Source organism: Peromyscus maniculatus, chromosome 19 (assembly GCF_049852395.1).
Source record: "Peromyscus maniculatus bairdii isolate BWxNUB_F1_BW_parent chromosome 19, HU_Pman_BW_mat_3.1, whole genome shotgun sequence".
Lineage (NCBI taxonomy): Eukaryota > Metazoa > Chordata > Mammalia > Rodentia > Cricetidae > Peromyscus > Peromyscus maniculatus.
The window spans coordinates 75,820,495-75,838,628 of NC_134870.1; the positions used below are offsets into that span (position 1 = coordinate 75,820,495).

General features: G+C 41.2%; 1 protein-coding gene and 1 long non-coding RNA gene across 3 annotated transcripts in view; one reads left to right on the forward strand and one right to left on the reverse strand.

Annotated features, from left to right (window-relative positions):
- Positions 1-18,134, reverse strand: part of Znf407 (zinc finger protein 407) — a 413,369-nt gene that overhangs the window by 20,552 nt on the left and 374,683 nt on the right. The window lies entirely within an intron of this gene.
- LOC121824135 (uncharacterized) lies at positions 6,665-11,102 on the forward strand. The gene is made up of 2 exons (XR_006065955.2): positions 6,665-6,794; positions 10,876-11,102. It is a non-coding gene; the product is annotated as an uncharacterized LOC121824135 (long non-coding RNA).

The window sequence follows — 18,134 nt, forward strand, 5'->3', positions numbered from 1 at the left end:
TGTTTAATAACCTAAGGATTTTCATGACAGTGAGACATGTTTGCTCTTGACCGTACCAATTTACTTCAAAAAGGAAGATGATGGGCATTGAAGAATCTCCATACGAAGTTTGCTTTCTTTATGGCAAAATCTAGCCATTAGGGCAAAAAAACTGCCCTTGCCTAAACTGCTAACAGTATACTGTCCAAATTGGACAAGCAGGATGGGAAAAAAAAAAAAAAGCTACCGCCAAACTTTGCCAAGACAAGGTAGGACAGTCCTTCAAAATTCCTGCTTCACAAAAATGTCTGTCAGATATACTAGACCTGTAGGCCAAAGCTGGATACCCCAATGTTACAGAAGAACTTTGGGTAACTGTCCAGGCAGCCAGATGTCCTTATTGTTAGGTAACATTACACTGTTCAGGGGTCCTTGATGGAGTTCAAGACTAAATAATTGAAGTTTTTCTTAGTTATGATAAAATGTAAATTAGGTATAAAACTTTGGACTCACAAAGGTAAGATAGATTATGGAATATTTTCTCTAATTTTGCCAAATGCAAAAAGACTGGATACTGTAACTGTAATTCTAGATAACTGTTTTTATTATATAGTTTTATTATGTTAAATCTTCCTTTTTAATTAGACAAAAGGGAAATGCCATAGAATAATCCTTTATACTTTGAAGATGTGTTGCTTTCATTGTTAATAAAAAACTGATCAGCAGATGGCTAGACAGTATTTTTGAGGCAGAGAAAATGCTGGGAAGAAGAGGGGCAGTGTCTGAGGATTTGAGAGGAGATGCTGAGAGAAGCAAGATGAACTTGCCATGTTGAAAAAAGGTACCGCCACATGGCAGAACATAGATAAGAAATACAGGTGAATTTAAAATGTAAGAGCTAGTTAGTAACAAGCCTGAACCATTGACTAAGCATTTATAATTAATAATAAGTCTCTGTGTGGTTATTTGGGAACTGGTTGGTGGGACAGAAAAGTACGCCTACATATCTACACATGTATTGTACTTCCCCTAGCACACATGGATATGAATATGGACACACACACACACACACACACACACACACACACACACACACACACACACGGCCCTCCATGCATATAAGTGCAGGCAAGGTAAGGGTCTTAGTGGGTTAGAGACAGCGGAGAGGAAGCAGGGAGAGCTCAAGAGCAATGGAAGTTAGGAGGGAAAAGTGGTGGTCAGGGCAGGAGACGCTGCAGGGGAGGAGTGGACTCAAACATACTGTACCATGCATAAAATTCTCAAAAAAAAAAAAAAGAAAGAAAAGAAAAGAAAAAGGTAGTAAGCGTTCCTCAAAGTGGAGGAAAACATCCTGTCCCTGATCAAATGCCAGCTGCCTCGAAAAGACAGTCTAGGAACCTGCACCTGCTAATCGATCTCCTCAGCTGGAGGACAGCACTGCTCTTGTCATTAGGCAGCACTCATCAATAGAAGAGTCTTGATTCACCCACAAACCGGATGGAGAAAACCCAATGGAGGGAGGGAAGAGAGAAGAGAAGGGAGAAAGCAAGGTGCTCCACAGGCTGCCACAAAGGGACCTGGGGTGGAAATCAGGTTGTAAAAAAATCATCCTCAAATAATCAGCAAGCTTGTACAGGAAGGGCCTCAGGACCTATATGGCTCCACAGCATAGGGAGTATGTATTAACTCACAGGAAGCACTTCTCTAAAAATTATAGCATTTCATGCATAATGCACACTAAAAAAAAGAAACTGACATCTGCAGTCACCATGAAAATGCAGACCAAACCCATTACGAGCTACACAACCTAAGGACTAGGATTTGGCTAGAATTTAAGAAGGCCAATAACACTAAGTGCTGGGGAAGGCATGGGGCACTGGTACTTTCACATATTATTGATGAGAATGCAAAGTGGTGCAATCATTTTTGGACAACAACTTGGTCACTTCTTGCCATATCTTTCCATAATACCCTTCCTAATTAAATAAAAACACAAGTTTAACTAGAAACCTGTGCTAAACATTTATAGTTTATAATCATTCCCAAGTAGGAGCAACCAAAATACCTATTACCAGCAGAATAGACAAACATACTGGTACATCCATACAATGGAATACTACTCAGTAAAGAGTCTAAGTGATGTTAGGCTCAACCATAGCAATGACTCTCAAAAGTATTATATTAAATCAAGTAAAAGGCAGCACACTGACAATTCCATTGATGTGTCATTCTGGAAGAGACAAAATTGCAGGGAAAGTCACGGGCTGAGTGCTAGGGAGTAGGGATATGCCATGATGAACCAATGGGACTTTCTGATGTGACAATTTTGAATTGGTTGCAGAGATGGTTGTGGAGATGGTTGCATGAGTACACACTGGTCAAAAGCATTGTTTTTTATCTATGGATTATTAGGACTCTAAAAGACACTTATGACTTCCTTTTTAAAATCACTAGATATCAAAATAATTCAATGGCTTGGTTTTAGCACTTGAGGACAAATCCCATCTGTTTAGTTTCCTGTTCATTTTAGAGACAATGCAGGCCTTATTGTTCAAATAATCCTCTTACGTTTAAGAAGCCCTCAAATCATTAAGTTAGAGTATCATTTACTTTTAAGTTTCAGTTTTAATTGGTGATACAGAAATTCAAGAATAAGAAATATTCTGACATGCTAAGTATGTGTGAATTGGATGCCTGTGAGGAAGAGATGTAACTGTCTGAAGCCAGGTGGTCTTTGTCAGCTAAGCATGGTGCTTTGCCTATGGGTGATGCCAGGGGCTTCTTCCTGCCATCTAGACTTGAGTTTTGTCCATATCTACTCCACCTCATTAAGGAAAGACCACCCTTACATTCATTCTGCTTTCTAGGAAGACAGCAATCTGGACTGTCTACCAGATGGCTGTAGCCGTGGTTAATTAACGTTGTTCTTGACTGTCTGTCTTCCAGTCACACAGTAGCTGAGCATTGGCTGCCCGCTCAGTCAGCTGTGGCTTGTTTGCTCTCTTGGTGTGCTTCAACACCAGCCAAATGTGAGAGACTCAGGGCCTTACCAGGGCTCTATGTCACTGCTAAAATGGCATCATGAAGGCAATTTCAAGCTGTTGAGTGTTTAGGAGGGATTTACTGTGGTGAGGATGGGGAGGGAACTTTGCTTTCTCTATGGTCACAGCTGTCTCCTTTTACATTCCCTTATGAACAGCAAGGCTCCTAACTGTTGATGATTTGGTCCTTTCCTTAATCATTTTCCCTAATCATGTCTTTAGACAGATTCAGGATTCAGGTAGACCTGGGCTGTAATGCACTGCCTGTGTGGGCAGCTTCAAGCTTTAAGGGCTTCAGTTTCTATGTCTATAATATGGGGCCTCAGGTTCCTTGCCAAATACCTTCAGCATTAGGGAGAGATAACGTCATGGTGTGTACCTGTCTGGCTACCGTGCTTACTGCACAGGACATGCTCTCATTGTTCATCATCTCTAGAACCACCTTTTCCAAGTAATTATAGCTCAGGAATGGGGCACAGTTCCTCCGTGTTTGTGTGTGTGTGTCGTCTTAGACCACCATGTACACCCACAGAATTTTTCAAAGCTTCTTCCTCCTCTTACCAGACTCAAGGGTATTAAGAGGGCTCTATATGGATTACAGAGATGGCTCAGTGGTTAGGAGCACTTGCTGTTTTGGCAGGGGACTTGAGTTTGATTCCCAGTTCCCATGTCAGGCACCTCACAACCTTCCATAACTCTAGCTCCAGGGGATCTACCATCCATTTCTGGTCTCAATGGGTACCACAGTCATGCACATATAACCCCCATCCATGTATATTTACATAATAGAAATTTTAAAATGCACAAATGAGAGCTGAACAAGGATGGCACCAACAGACATGCCACACTGGATGGGGAAAAGCCCACGAGGCCTCACTCCACAGAAAGAGCTTTATCTAGCACTGTATACATATATGCATGCAGTAACGATGAGAGAATGGGCCATGAATTTTAAGGAGAGTGGACAGGGGTCATGGGAGGTTTGGAGGAGACAAGGGAAGGGAGAAACGGAAGAATATGACAACCTCAAAAATTAAAAAAGAGACAAAGAAAGAAAGAAAGAAAGAAAGAAAGAAAGAAAGAAAGAAAGAAAGAAAGAAAGAAAGAAAGAAAGAAAGAAAGAAAGAAAGAAAGAAGGAAAAGCTAAGGGCCACAACTACCTATCAGAAACAATAGATCTACAGACTCAGTTATAGCAGCACCAATATAGGTCAATATAAATGAAGTCTACAGATAGCAACTCTATGTTCTCATTGGCAAACATGATCTAACAAATACACACAGTCAGGCACAAAATATTCAAGAGCTCATAATGCTAAGAGGCTTGATTATTCTCTGGTTCAAAACCAACTGCAGTGAACTCTCAGCAACTGAGAGTAGAGTCAAAACAACGTGACAGACCTACTTGATAATAAGATATCAAGACAGAGCTGTCCCTCCATTTTAAACACAGACCAGCAGCCAGTCTTTCTGTGACATAACAAGCATGGAACTAACCTGTAGTCCTACGTCCCCTTGACAACTGCTCTCTACCAACATCTACATCCAACAGCCAGTGTCCTCTTCCGATTTCACTCTGAATTTCAGCCCGTGAAGAAGCCACAATCTAGCAGCATTTTTAGGACGTTATCTAAAGACAATGTTAGTGGTATGGTTTGAAACTGAACTGCCCCTCATGAACTGTCTCATGTTTTGAATGCATGGTCTCTAGCTGGTGATGTTGATTTGGAAAGTTCTGGAAACTTTTGGGAGTAGGGCCTAGCTGGTGGAAGTATGTGACTAGGGATGAGCCTTCGAAGGGCATAACCAACCTTGGCTCTTGTCCCTCATCCTGTTTCCTAGTTAGCCATGAGTTGAACTGCCTCTGCCACACTGCTACCGTAAACTGAAGTCTCCATCCTGCCTTTCTGGCCACTGCCGGCTGAAGCCCTGGAGCAGTCACTGAACTTAGGAAGAGCAGATAGATGCTCCTGAAGTTATCTCACCCTCTCATATGACTTACTGGGGGATAAAACACGAGGAGTTTGGAGACAGATGTCAATGATGACAAAAGGCACTCTACTTACAGGAACTTAAAAGCCAAATGTTCACTGAGATGAGCACAGAGCAGGGGCCAGTACCAACATCCGGGAACTTTCACGTTCAGTCAAGTCTCACTGTGTACCACTCATTCACCATGGCTGAAGCAACACTGTCAACTGTTACACCCTTCGAGTATAACAAGGTGAAACTGAACCAAAAAAGCCTCTAGGAAAACAAAGTTGAGCCTTTTTCAACTACAATTTAGAAAATATGGCCTGCACTGACTGAAGTTAGCATTGGATGCCTCAGATAAACTGTCAGGAAAGACTAAGTAATGGAGAAAAAAGAGACAAGAAAGGGAAGGCAGAAATGAATGAATGAATGAATGAATCTGGCCTCTGTATTAAAAAAGTAGGAGATAATGTGCAAAATTCAAAACTTTCAAGTATTCATAAGATATTAAAAAATCATTTAAAACAAATGATTTGACAGCTGCAAATGCAGGATAACACCTAGTTGAATTATAGAAACAGTGTGGATAATTACTTTTTCCAAACGTGAGGCCCTGTGGACCAAGGTCCTGTCTGAATTTCCCTGCAGCACAGTTACCATGTAAGAGGACACATCTTGTCACCACATCAACCTTAGTCTCTTTATCATCCACACATCAGTCAGGATGAGAAAAGATGTCCCAGGATCCTAGCAGTCTTCCTCTGAAGGACCTACATGTTAATTACCACACTAATTATGGTTTTTGAATAACCAAATGAAGTAAGTAGTCTATGGGAGGTACAGACATAAAACTGAAGAACGAGAAAATACTAGTTACTGAAGTCGTCAGTGTACACTGACACATGGAATAGGTTTAGAAGAAGTAAGGCAGGGGCTTTAAAAGACAAGCATCTGAAATAATTAGGGCTCCACAAAGCAAAAAGAAATGCTATTTCTTAATGGCAAGTGCATTTAAACTGTTATCTGCAGATCTGAAGGTGAGCCTGCTTAATTCACTGCTGCTTCTTTTGTTATTAGGAAAACATAATTGTTCCAAATAATTAGCACTAGAGTACATCACAAGCTGACAACAAAATTATAGAAATCTTCATATTCAGATCCGTCTAGCTGGCTATTAGGAACAGTTTCTGATCATAACCCATTAGTTGAAGCGCCGCGAGTTCCTGATTGCCACCAAATAACCTCCGATATCTGCCTAAGTTAACAGCCCCTATTTATCCAGAGTTTTCTTGACAGTAGAAATTGCTGAGGATTTTTACAGCTGCCACACAAAAGAACAGTATTCCACGTGTGCACTTGAAAACTAGGTGGTACACTGATGGAAGGCTGGATTTTAATTACACTGTTAACTGCTACATTCTAAAGAAAACCCTACAAAGCTACCTGTCCACTGCAGCACACAGAGGCATCAGCCAGTTCTCCCAAACTGGGTACCATGTGGAGTACTATGACACCATGCTAATTTTTTAGTATGTAACATTTCTCTTCTTCACATCACCCACTTTAGTTGTTTTTAGCACTTAATGATTGATATATTTTTATTGTTAAAAAGCAACAACACATTTTTGTGAGCCTGCTAACTGCATGCTCTCTCTCTTGCTAACTAACCTGTTTTATATTAGCCAACTAGCATTTCATGAGGAGGAAAAAAAGACAAAAGAGCTTGGTTCTGTTTTGAAGACAAACTTAAACTACCCTCTCATCAGAGACCTCCTGGGTTCACCTTCTGAGGAAAGAAAGGTGAGTCTGGAAACTTTCTGCTTTGCTGGGTTCCCACCTAGCTGCCCTCATGCTTGGTGATCAGAAAGCATGTGGCCAGCTCTGAGCAGCCCAGAGTCTCATCACTGTCCCCGAGTCCGCTGCAAAGGCTTTAGCACACAAGGCTGAGCTGATGAACCCACAGAGCTTTATGCTACAACCCGTGAGAGATAAGTTTGATTACTTTGGTAATTAATGATGCTGGAGAGTAATATGGATTTTCTGTTAGAATTTGAGTTTGAAGTTAATTAGTCTTCACATTATGATTTGCTGATTAATTATGGATATTTAGTTATAAAGAGGGATGTTAATTATTAATCTCAAAAAATCATCTAGTGTAATTAACTAAAACTTTGACATCAGTTAAAATTCCCTTCGAGTATAACTTCTAAAATTATCAATTACCAGTGAAGAGAAGAGTGTGTGTGCCCCTGGGAAAGGGCCATATTCACTGCTTAGACAGAACACACATTCAATGGGATTGTCTGTGTGCAAGTTTTTCAGCACAGACCCGATCTGTGTCAAGGTATGGCACTCTTCTGTGGTGGCCAGTCCTCTGTAAGAACTCTTATCACAGAGCAGTGTGTACCAAACTAAGTCTAGGTCGAGGCCTGCTTGGGTGGACTGCCACTCACTGCCCAAGCCTTTGGGCGGCCCGGCTCTCTGGAGCTCCAAGGGTTTCTCTAGCTCTGCTAAGCTGGGAAGTGGCTTCAGCACCAGTGCACACAGCTCTATTTTTGGCAGCAGCAGCTTGGGGACTATCAAGACAATGCTGCGGCACAAGTGCTAATTAGTGCTTGGATTCACACAACTTAAAATCACCTTTGTGGTTCATTTCTTTCCCTTCATCTTTCCCCATAATGTGTCAGTAACACATCTTTGCTACCAAAAAAGGGGAGGGGTACGTGATTAGGAAAAAGGGTCAAACCCTGAAGCGTCACCAGCACATCACTGTCCTGGAATTCCCTGCAAAAGACTCTGAACAGGGGTCTGTTTACATTATCTCTAGATCATCTTGACAATATTTATTCTCTATTTACCTAAATGAGGCAATATGATGATATTTATTGCTCAGAATGGCTAAATATAGACTTTTCTTGAGCATGCAGCACCATAGTGGGAGGTTTTCCTCTAATCTACATCTTTAAACTGACAAGCTGGAGAATTCGTAATGAATGCCTCTTTTCATCTGGATGTCTGTGTGTATTTGACAGTATAAATATTTAGCAATATCGGAGTCAGCTTGTGATTTTACCCAGATGGACTGATTGATGCCTTGGCTCGACGCTGCCAAAGACTCTCCATGTAGTTATATAAGCAATTTCCCTCTTACTTCCTAAGAAGCAATTAGGTAGCCAAAGGCAGCAACCCCAAAATAGTGGAAATACTTCTCGTATCAGCTGACAACCCTGAGGGATAAATAAAATATGGTACTTAAATTATTACCGCTTTACTTTCCTGAGTCACGGGATTAAAGCTTTCACTTCCAAAGTACATATAAATTGCAGGGTTTCTTATGTCTGTAATTTGCAAGAATCCAAGTTAAAATACCAGCTAATCAGTCAACTTGCATTCACCTTGGAAAAAGTCCCACCCTTCTTGTCATTTTTGTAAATTGCATGCCTAAGCACCAATGTTATTTTGAGAAGAAAAGTTGCTTGTTGTCAATAACATATATTGCAGTCTAGTTAAAACAACATTTGTTAAGATTTAATCGCAAATGCAATCCCCTTTTAAAGTTTAGACAGAATGCTCACAGAAATTCAAAGGACAGATAATAAATCATGTTCCTCATCTTGGGTGTGAATGAGGCAGGTCTGACTCATTCAGGCATGTCATTTTAACAACGAATGGTATAAATTCTCTCCTATGAAACAATGAGGGCTCCACACACACTCAGGAGCTGCTAGGTGACACTGCCCTCCACCTCTAAATCATATTTCTCCCTATCAACACTGTTTTTGTCTATGTAAATCACAATGAAAATGAAACCACAGAACGACACCATTTTTCTCATTTCCGCTGTAATCCATCTGCAAAGGTTGGGAAGTTATTGCTAAAACTTAGGGAGGGTTTGTAGAGTGCTCGCCACCCTCTGTGTTAGTCCCCTCTGCTCTAGCTCACCTTCCCAGTGCAAGATGCCTGGAATGCTTATGTCAGGCACCCTCATGCTTGCTGCTGCTTTGGGAGAAAAGAGCCACCCATTATTTCTGGCATCAGTTGGAGTCATGTATTTCTGCAGTTTGGTTACTTCCCCCACCTATCCCCTGTCCCCACCACCTCTAGTTTCTTTGTTTTCTGTGAACTCATCCCTATCTTTGTATAACCCATGCAATAACCCAGAAGAAAGGGCAAGCAAGACATTATTCTTCCTGACACTAATACCTACAGATCCTACTCTACTGTGAGTCCTCGCCCTATTAGAAGGCATCACAGCTAAAAGAAGCCTCAGACGCCAAGAACTGGCCCTGAGAATGTATTCTAGAGGTTAGGGTGGATGTGCTGATCACACACACAATTTCCCAGGACAGGCTGTCCAGCTGTAATGTACAGTGGCTCTAGGCCCAGTACATATCAGTCAGTCACTGTTCCTTCTGTATATAATATATATATATAATCTTTGAAGTTTACTGTATGATTAATAATGACTTGACTACTGAGTTGATATGGGGCCGGGCTGACATCCAGGCTGCTACATAGCATGGCAGTCATTGCTGCTCTACCAAGGCTTAGATGAAGGGTAGAGGCAAACAGACACAGTGGTAGGAGAAAGCAGACTGTCACATCTAGAACACAACAGCTATCTACCCATCTCAGAACTGCAGAACAAATCCAGTGTTTGGTAAATGGGCAACAAAAATGGTATCACAGAAAAAGTTTTGGGCCAAATTTATCATGGGGGGGTTTGCAAAACACATTAGTGCTAATCATGCAAAGCAGTGTGACTCACGGCTTAATTTCCTCACACTGAGCTATAAATTATACAAAGGCTGCTGCAACTCATTTTCGTGGTGCTGTACAGATGACAGATGGAGTGTCCATGCAGCCACAAGTGCAAAGCTTCCATCTTTCTTCAGGACTGTTGTTCTTTCCTCTAATGATGTCTAATTACCTGCAGCTACACTTAACCTGCACATCAGATGGCGGCTCTGGCTGTCTACCTGGAGTTATGAAGAAGAAAACAGCAAATCAACACAGAACTGGAAGTGTGGACACTAACCTCCCACGTCAGGTTAACTCCCCCTCGAGATGATGTATAAACACATCTCTGAATTGTTTTCCCTTCTATACAACAGCCAAGTGTGTGTGTGATAGAGTGATGATGAAATATACACACAACTAAAGAACCTGAAAGTATACACAACTATGGTTTTACTAATGACCTTATATCCTTGAAAATAACCAATATGGTCTATCAATGAGGCTAATAGTTTTAAAAATCACTGAAAACTCACAACACAACAGATGGAATTATTTTGACTGGCTTCTGACACAGATATAAGCGCAAGTAGGACATTATGTAAACTCCCTGGGCAGACCCTCATAAGCACACATGGAATACCCTTTGGTCAGCCTTGAATCTCTCTATCTCTCTATCATCTATCTATCTATCTATCTATCTATCTATCTATCTATCTATCTATCTATCTATCTATCTATCTATCTATCTACTATCTATCTATCTCTCTATCTATCTCTCTATCTATCTCTCTATCATCTATCTATCTCTCCCTCTCTCTCTCTCTTCCCCATCCCCTCCCTTGCTCCCTCTCTGACTCACAGAACAGCAGCTCCCACATGAAATACAGCTTGGTTCCATTAGGCAAAGGGCCACTGAAAATCATTTGTAAGTAAGTAAGATGAACTCATATCAGCACTGTGGAAGATATGCTTTGACTAGTCATTACAGCTCTTGCCCATATTGGATGAATATGAAGAAAATATAAAAATAATACAGTTCCACTGTAAATATTCATCATGAAGTTGAACATGATTCTTTCTGAGGTTGGAGAAAGGAGACAGGAAGAGGGAACAATTTCTTACCACTCTGTTTCTTTTAAAGGTGACATATCCCATGGGAAGACATCCACAGAAAAACTAAAGACAGAAAATTCTCTCTTTGTGGAACAAGTTTTGGAGAATCTGATTAGGTCTCCTGCCGCGGAGCAAGGTACTGCGCTTGCCAAGGGGCCGCTGCTATGATTAACGCCATTTGTCTGAATCATTATTCTGCACCTTGGTTCAGCAAACACTATGAAGATGGCACAGTAATAAATGACCGCAGGATTCTTCCCTGCTTTGGCCTCTTTTTATCTGCCACCTCTCCACCGTCAGCTCCATCTTTCTGAACCTCTCTGAATCCCCAAAAGGGACGGGGTGTCTATTTGTTTTCCACTAGGTTACCACTCTGTCTATTGTTGTTTGCACTAAAGGGTACAAATTCAATTCATTCTTGTGACATAAAAGCACTGATACAGTAAATTTTTTGCCCAAGAGAAAACAAAAACAAAGTTGCTGAATATGGAATAAGAGTTGAAGCACTAGCATACATGTGGAGAGGCTTTCTGCGCAGTCTTAGTTAGCGGATGGTGATCTTCCCCATGTGTCTCGTGCTGATGAGCACACCCAGAACCACCAACACAGGCAACGCTTTCCCACACCTGTGCAGGACAAAGGCTAATCCTAGCAAGCCGGTCTAAGCACAGGCTGGGACTCTACATCCACTCAAATAAGAGAACACTGGAAGTAACTACAGGGGTAACAGGCCGAAAACTTCAACTTTCCCACCCCTAGATGAGGAACAATTGGTGGCTGATGGCTCCTGGGGAGGAGAGTGCTTTCTTCATGGAGGTGGCCCCTTCCCTAGCAGAAGGCCCTATACCACACACAGATAAGAAATAACACTGATTGGACTCAATAGCATATACATTGCTATTGTTGGGGAAAGGACTTCGTGGGTAGGGATCTGGGAGCAGTTGGAGGAGGGAAGCAAAAAGTGGGTATGATCCAAATACATTGTATACATGTATGAAATCTTCAAAGAATAAATAAAAAGTATATTAAAATTGCAGCTTTTGAATAACTTAAACTTGAAAACATCAACAACTTCTCTTCTGTACATTGCTGATAGCCAAGTAAATTTGTACAGTCATTATGAAGATAGATGGCAGGGCTCTACAAAGACCTAAAAACTGGTCCACCATATGATCCAGGTTTCCTACTACTGGGTATATCTAAAGTGATAAAATCAGTATACCAAAGACTCCTTTGTACTTGCATATGTATTGTGTATTATTCACAATGGCCAAGAAATGGAAACAAGTTAGATGCTCATCACCTGGTGAACTGGGTAGAAAGTAGTGGTACACATATACAATGGAATACTACTTAACCATCAAAGGAATGCAGTCCTGTCAGGTATGAAAGCAAGGCTGGAGGTGGGGATGAGTTTATTGAGAAGTGCATGACTTCAGCACTGTGTAATCTAGAGCAGCTGAGGGATACGGTGGCTCTAAGATGCTGTGGGTGGTGGAAGAGGGCAGGATATGGAGTGGTTGACCAATGGGTACTGAAGTTAAGATTGGGAATAACAAGTCCTGGTTTACTACTACACAGCAGCATGACTATCGCTAAGGAAGTGTACTATATCTTTTCAAAGCTAGAACTCTTGTTTACCATGTAGATGACTAAGGTTTGAGAAGATGTGGATGTTTTTAACATACCAGATGTCTAAACAACACCAAGGAATTCTGGAGAATCATACTGGTGAGGTGTAGTGAGCAGCTAACAAAAACAAGAGAGAATGAGTGTAAAGGAGCAGAGAGCAGCTGGCAGATGGATCTCTACAGGTCTGTTTCCACATTGCTCACTTCCTCAGTTCTGGGGATGGGAATGGTATCTAGGTCAACACATCTAAATGTACTCTTTGGATGTCTCTGCACACAGGACATGCTCCGTGAGACCTTAGGGTGGCAACACAAGGTTCATGGTTGCATTTAGAGGGCGACTCTACAAGTTACTACTTCAGTTCTGGCGTTTACTATGGAATTCCATCTCTAAAACATGTAAATACGCCATCTATGGAAGAAGTTAAGCTATGTAAATGTCATTACAGAGCTTGCTTAGCAGTAACTTTCCTTTGCCAAGGGTAACACATTTTCCTAGTGAGGCTGCTAAAAAGTGCCAAATACTGCAAACCCTGAAGAATATTGCCAAGTACCTTCTAACTCTGGGTCCAAGCCTTAACAAATGCTTAATACAAAATGCATCTGAAATCCAGTAATTGCTCACAGTTATGGAAATATCTATATTGGTGCCAGAAGTTAAGAAGTTATCTTGTGAGAATCACTGGCTAATCTAGCCTGTGCTAAGATGGATTTTTAATGAAAGTTTAATGAATGATAAATACTCATTTCTTGATAAATGTTTAATTATGCCAATAATTACCAACTGCTGAAAACTACTGTTGTGTTAATAATGGCATCTTAGTACACATGCAGTTCCATGAGTCACGGTGCTGTTAAAGATCAGAATTCCATCTGTCTATGCAAACTAGCAAAACAAAAGTCTAATTAATATTTTGATCAATTTTCTCCATACTCTAACAACTGTGAGTGTCCTGGTCTTTTGAAAAGAGAACCCACCTTCTCCCTCTTGAGACAAGGTAAGGAAAACTGCAGAGCCACTCTGGGACCAGCATATGCCAAAATCAGTCAAACAAAAAACAAACAAAAATGGAAAAGTGAACATTATTGAAATCCATTAATTATATTACCTCTCTACATTATCATTTTACTGATCTGAAGCTGTGTTTAGGATGATGGCCCTTATACCATTCACTATCATAGGAACCTCAGCTTACCCTACTAGCTGGCTTGCCCTGACCCTTAAGATGAGATCTATAGTCTGTTTCTGTCCTTAGATGCACATGGAGCCTTGTGGAAGCATGGACTGCTCCTATCTGTACCCAGGGATGCCACCTTCCAGGTCAGCTAACCAGAATTCTAGAGACTCAAACTGGTGTTGAATTACTGAGGGGTCATCAATGATGGTAAAATGTTCACAAGAAGACAAGTCCCTGCAGTTTGGGTACAGAGGACAGATTCCTTTCTTTGGAACAGTCATGTAAACCATGAAGTTCTTGTGTGTAGGAACTTGGAGAGGGCTGTGGCAGGAAGAGAAGTCATCAAAATGACTCTCTTTTCAGTATCTTATCAGGCCACAGAAGTTAGAATAATATGGCATGCATACATACATACATACATACATACATACACACACACATATATGTGTATATATCAGGTACTAGGCTAGCATTCTATAGTCCACATTTTGAAAGCCACTCAAATCATGCAGATAATTCCCAACAGAATTTAAGCCTTCATTTAACCCACAATGTGATTTGTGGATATATAATCGCAATTCCTTAGGTAATCATGCATAATAACAATACACCATATTTATAATAGTATGTCATGTGTTCCAATTGACAGAACAAGAACTAGTATGCAGTTATGATTGCTACTGCTGGCAGCTATTAAGTCTCATGAAGTTCATGGGTAAAAATTTTTTAGTTTGTAACATGAAAATTTATAATTCAGGTAGACTAATGAACTTGGCATAATCACAGTTTTTTTCTGTCTACAAATATCCTTCCCAAAAGACTAAGTTTTTGTTAGATTTATTCTGTTATTGGTATGCATATATGCCCCTCTGAGTTTATAGCACCATCTAAATGCAGATGCTCTTGGAGGCCCGAGAGTAACAGACCCTCTGGACTTGAAGTTTCAGGCAGTTGTAAGCTACCATATGGGTGTGGGAACTAATGCTAGGTTCTCTTCAAGAGCAGCAAGTGCACTTAACCACTGAGCCATCTTTTTCCAGACCACTATATGACTTTTCTATATGAGTTTTCAAAATTAAGCTTTTCTCCAAGAACTTGCATCTGACTTCAGGACACAAATATATCATATCGTTCCTTTAAAGAAAAAATTTTACTGCAAGCAGTCATTCTAACTTTTACATCTTATTACACACTTGGAGTCTGAAACTGTTTTCTGTTACTACAAATATAAGAGTGTGACATGTTCAAGTATGCTTTCAGCATACTCATGCAGGTATTCATCCACGATGGTATGGCCTGATAAGATACTGAAAGGAAAGATTTAATGCACTGAAAACATGTTCAACTCAACTTTCCTCTACCTCTACAGTTTTTCAGCAAACCATAGAAACATTCTGATCTCTCCATCACATATCATGGGTAATGGGGGTGGTTTGGCAGGGGGCACATCCCCTGGTAGACATGGCATCCCACACAGGAGGGGGACAGGCATGGCCTTCATACATGCAGAAAGAAGATCTGCTCTGCTCTGATTCGGATCTGCCAGGTCCAAGCACTCACTTTGTGGAGAAAGATGACATTAGAAGGAAAGGATCAGAATACTGGCGGCTGTTGCTTTTAAAAGTCAGACTGGACATGCTACTGCTGCTTGGGATTGTTCAGAAGTTTACCAGACAGGGTGCATGTTCGTTTCACATAGCATCCGAGATCAGCACGCTTCAGCACTTTACCTTGGAAACACCTTCTGAGTGTGTCTTTATGGGCACACAGTAAACACACGAGCACACAGGAGAACATAGAAAGAGTGGAATGTTAGCCACAGGCTTCAGGACGCAGGTCAAAGCAGCCCTGTGTACTGGGGACAGGCCAGTCTTAATCTAGTAACTACGGAGACAACTGGGACACCCGAGAGTGTGGCAGGCAAAGACAGTCTGACTGGTTTTCATGGGCAGAGGACTCACTTCCCAGTCAGTCTACCACATAAACAGCCTGAGTCAAGGGGCATGCAGTCTGGTCAGCAGGCACACAGACAGCCCTGAGAACACCCTCCCTTATGCAGAGAAGGCTGTGCTCTTCAGTTCTCATCTTCATTCCCTACAGGCAGGGACCCATCGGGTTCCAAGTTGGTACCCGGCAGTTTCTGCCTACTGTAGTGTAGGGTTAAAACACGTTATCTTGGGCCTGTTAGGAGATGAATTGTGTCTTCTCAAATTCACTGCCAATTTCTAACATCTAGGACTTGAAAATGTGCTTTTACTTGGAGATAAGGCCTTAAAGAGGCAATGGAGGTAGAATGCAGCCATCAGGGTGGCCCTGAACCCAGTGTGAGCAGTGTCTTTCTGAAGAAGAGGTTAGTGTACTAGCACACCCAGAGGGAAGACAGACTGAAGACACAGGAACATTTTCAGACTAAGGTCCCATGTACACACAGGTCAAGGACAGCAGACTGGGACAGATGACACCCGACATTGGCCCACTGTGAACAAGAGTCCCATAGCAGGCAGTGTGTGTTCAGTAATGGGTTGCAAAGTTGGAAGGTCTGAAAGTGCTCTCAAAGAAGCTATTGGGCATTTTGACTTTACCCTCACCTTCCTTCCTGAAGCTGCATCTGCTCCCCTCCTCCTTTCTCACTGACCATTCCTTACTTCCTGTGGCTACTCATTTTTCTTGGGCTGACTTTGAACATTTGGGTCCTTAGGGTTCAACCCGGACCACAGCTGCTATTATGTCTCCTTAATGCCCCCACAAGTGACCACCCTCCCCAATCAGAGAACGCAGAGAGGCAAGTGAAACCCCCCACTAAAGATGGAAATCTAGCAGCCATACATGCTTACAATACCTACACCAACAACCAGGCCACACATGATGTCTGCAAACTCTATCTCCAGAGTATGTCCTGCACTCTATGTCTGCTTGGTCTCTATGCTACAGAGTCACCTGTGCCCTTGCCCATAAGAGGCTGACATTCCTATAGGAAGGCAGTAACTGAAGAGCACAGTCCTGAGGGACAATGCCAATGGAAACCAACTCGTCACTCTTTTGCTATTCTTTGTCCTTGTCTAAGAGCACCAGTAAAGCTTTTCATTCCAATAAGGATCTGCTCAATGTCAGGACTAACAAGATCAAGTGGGTTTGGATAAACACTTCTTGACACCCATCGTTCATTTCAATACATTAAAATACTTTTTCACTGCTTCTTTACCAATAGATTGTTGTTGCATTTTCTGTCTGGGCACGACAAAATTGCTTGCTTCCCTCACAGCCCATCTGTTTTTTTGCTGGAGCTGCTTGTGAGACAACACTTAAAAAAGACATGCTATTTGTAGTGGATGTTAATACACTTAACACTGTTATTTACAACAAACTGAAAGCCTTAGACATCTCACCAACCATACAGGATAATCACTCTCTATTAAACAATGCAACTGGAAAACGAACTGTTTGAAATAGGTCCAGTTTCTGCTAAGACCTCATTTAGGAGGCCAAAGGGGAATAGATGTACTTTGGCAACATAATGACTAATTATTATGTTCAGAAGATGACAAAGTTGCTGAAGAAATATCAGGGCATCTGTGTCATCACAGCACTTGAGTAACGGAGCATTCTGCTCTGTAAGTAGCCATTTTTAAAAGCACCCATCTCACATCAGGGAAAATCTCCAAAGGAACTGCTTTTACAGAACAAAACACTTTCAGATCATCAAATACCTTTGTAGAGCAGCAAGGGGTAAAAAGAAGGGAAAACAGTGTCTAGGAGGGCAAAGTGAGATGTTCTATACATTGCACAGAACTGCACCTTAAAACTCCACACAGAGCACACCACATTTATAACCCTATGCTGATATTCAAATTTTCTGTCTTAAGCTAAAGAAAGATTGAATACCCTGCTGTTGTGTGGCCAAGATTGAAGAGGTGTCTCACTGACATTGTTCAAAGTTTATGAAAATATATGAATGCTCAAATGTCATTGGCTTTGCGCCTCCAACAGACTGTGGTTTTATGAGAAATCAGTCTTTTAATCAAAATGATTGAATACCTTAAGGTCGGATCCAAAGATATCAGTTAATATCTAGAAACGTGCTATTTCTGCAAATTTTGCCAAGCTGTACATATTGTGGTGCATTTTAAAGTGTTAATTTGTGCATTCCATATTGAAAATTGATCTTGAGTTTTAGCTTTTTGTCAAGCAAAAACATATGGTTACAAGCGCTATGCATTTTACGTGATGGCTGTTGAAACTGTCACGTGTGTAAACTTGATAACCGATGTGACACATACGCAAATAATTTGCTTGTTTAGTAACAATTCACAGATTCATTATTCATGCAAACACACAGTTTTAAAAATGATCAGATGGAAGTCTCCGTTTTGTACAACCTAGTCTGGTTGGTGTGCAAACTCAGATAAAATAAAGCTGGAAACTAAGTGGTATCAAGCAAATCCAAGAATATGGGTATTTCCAGATAATTATTGAAGCAG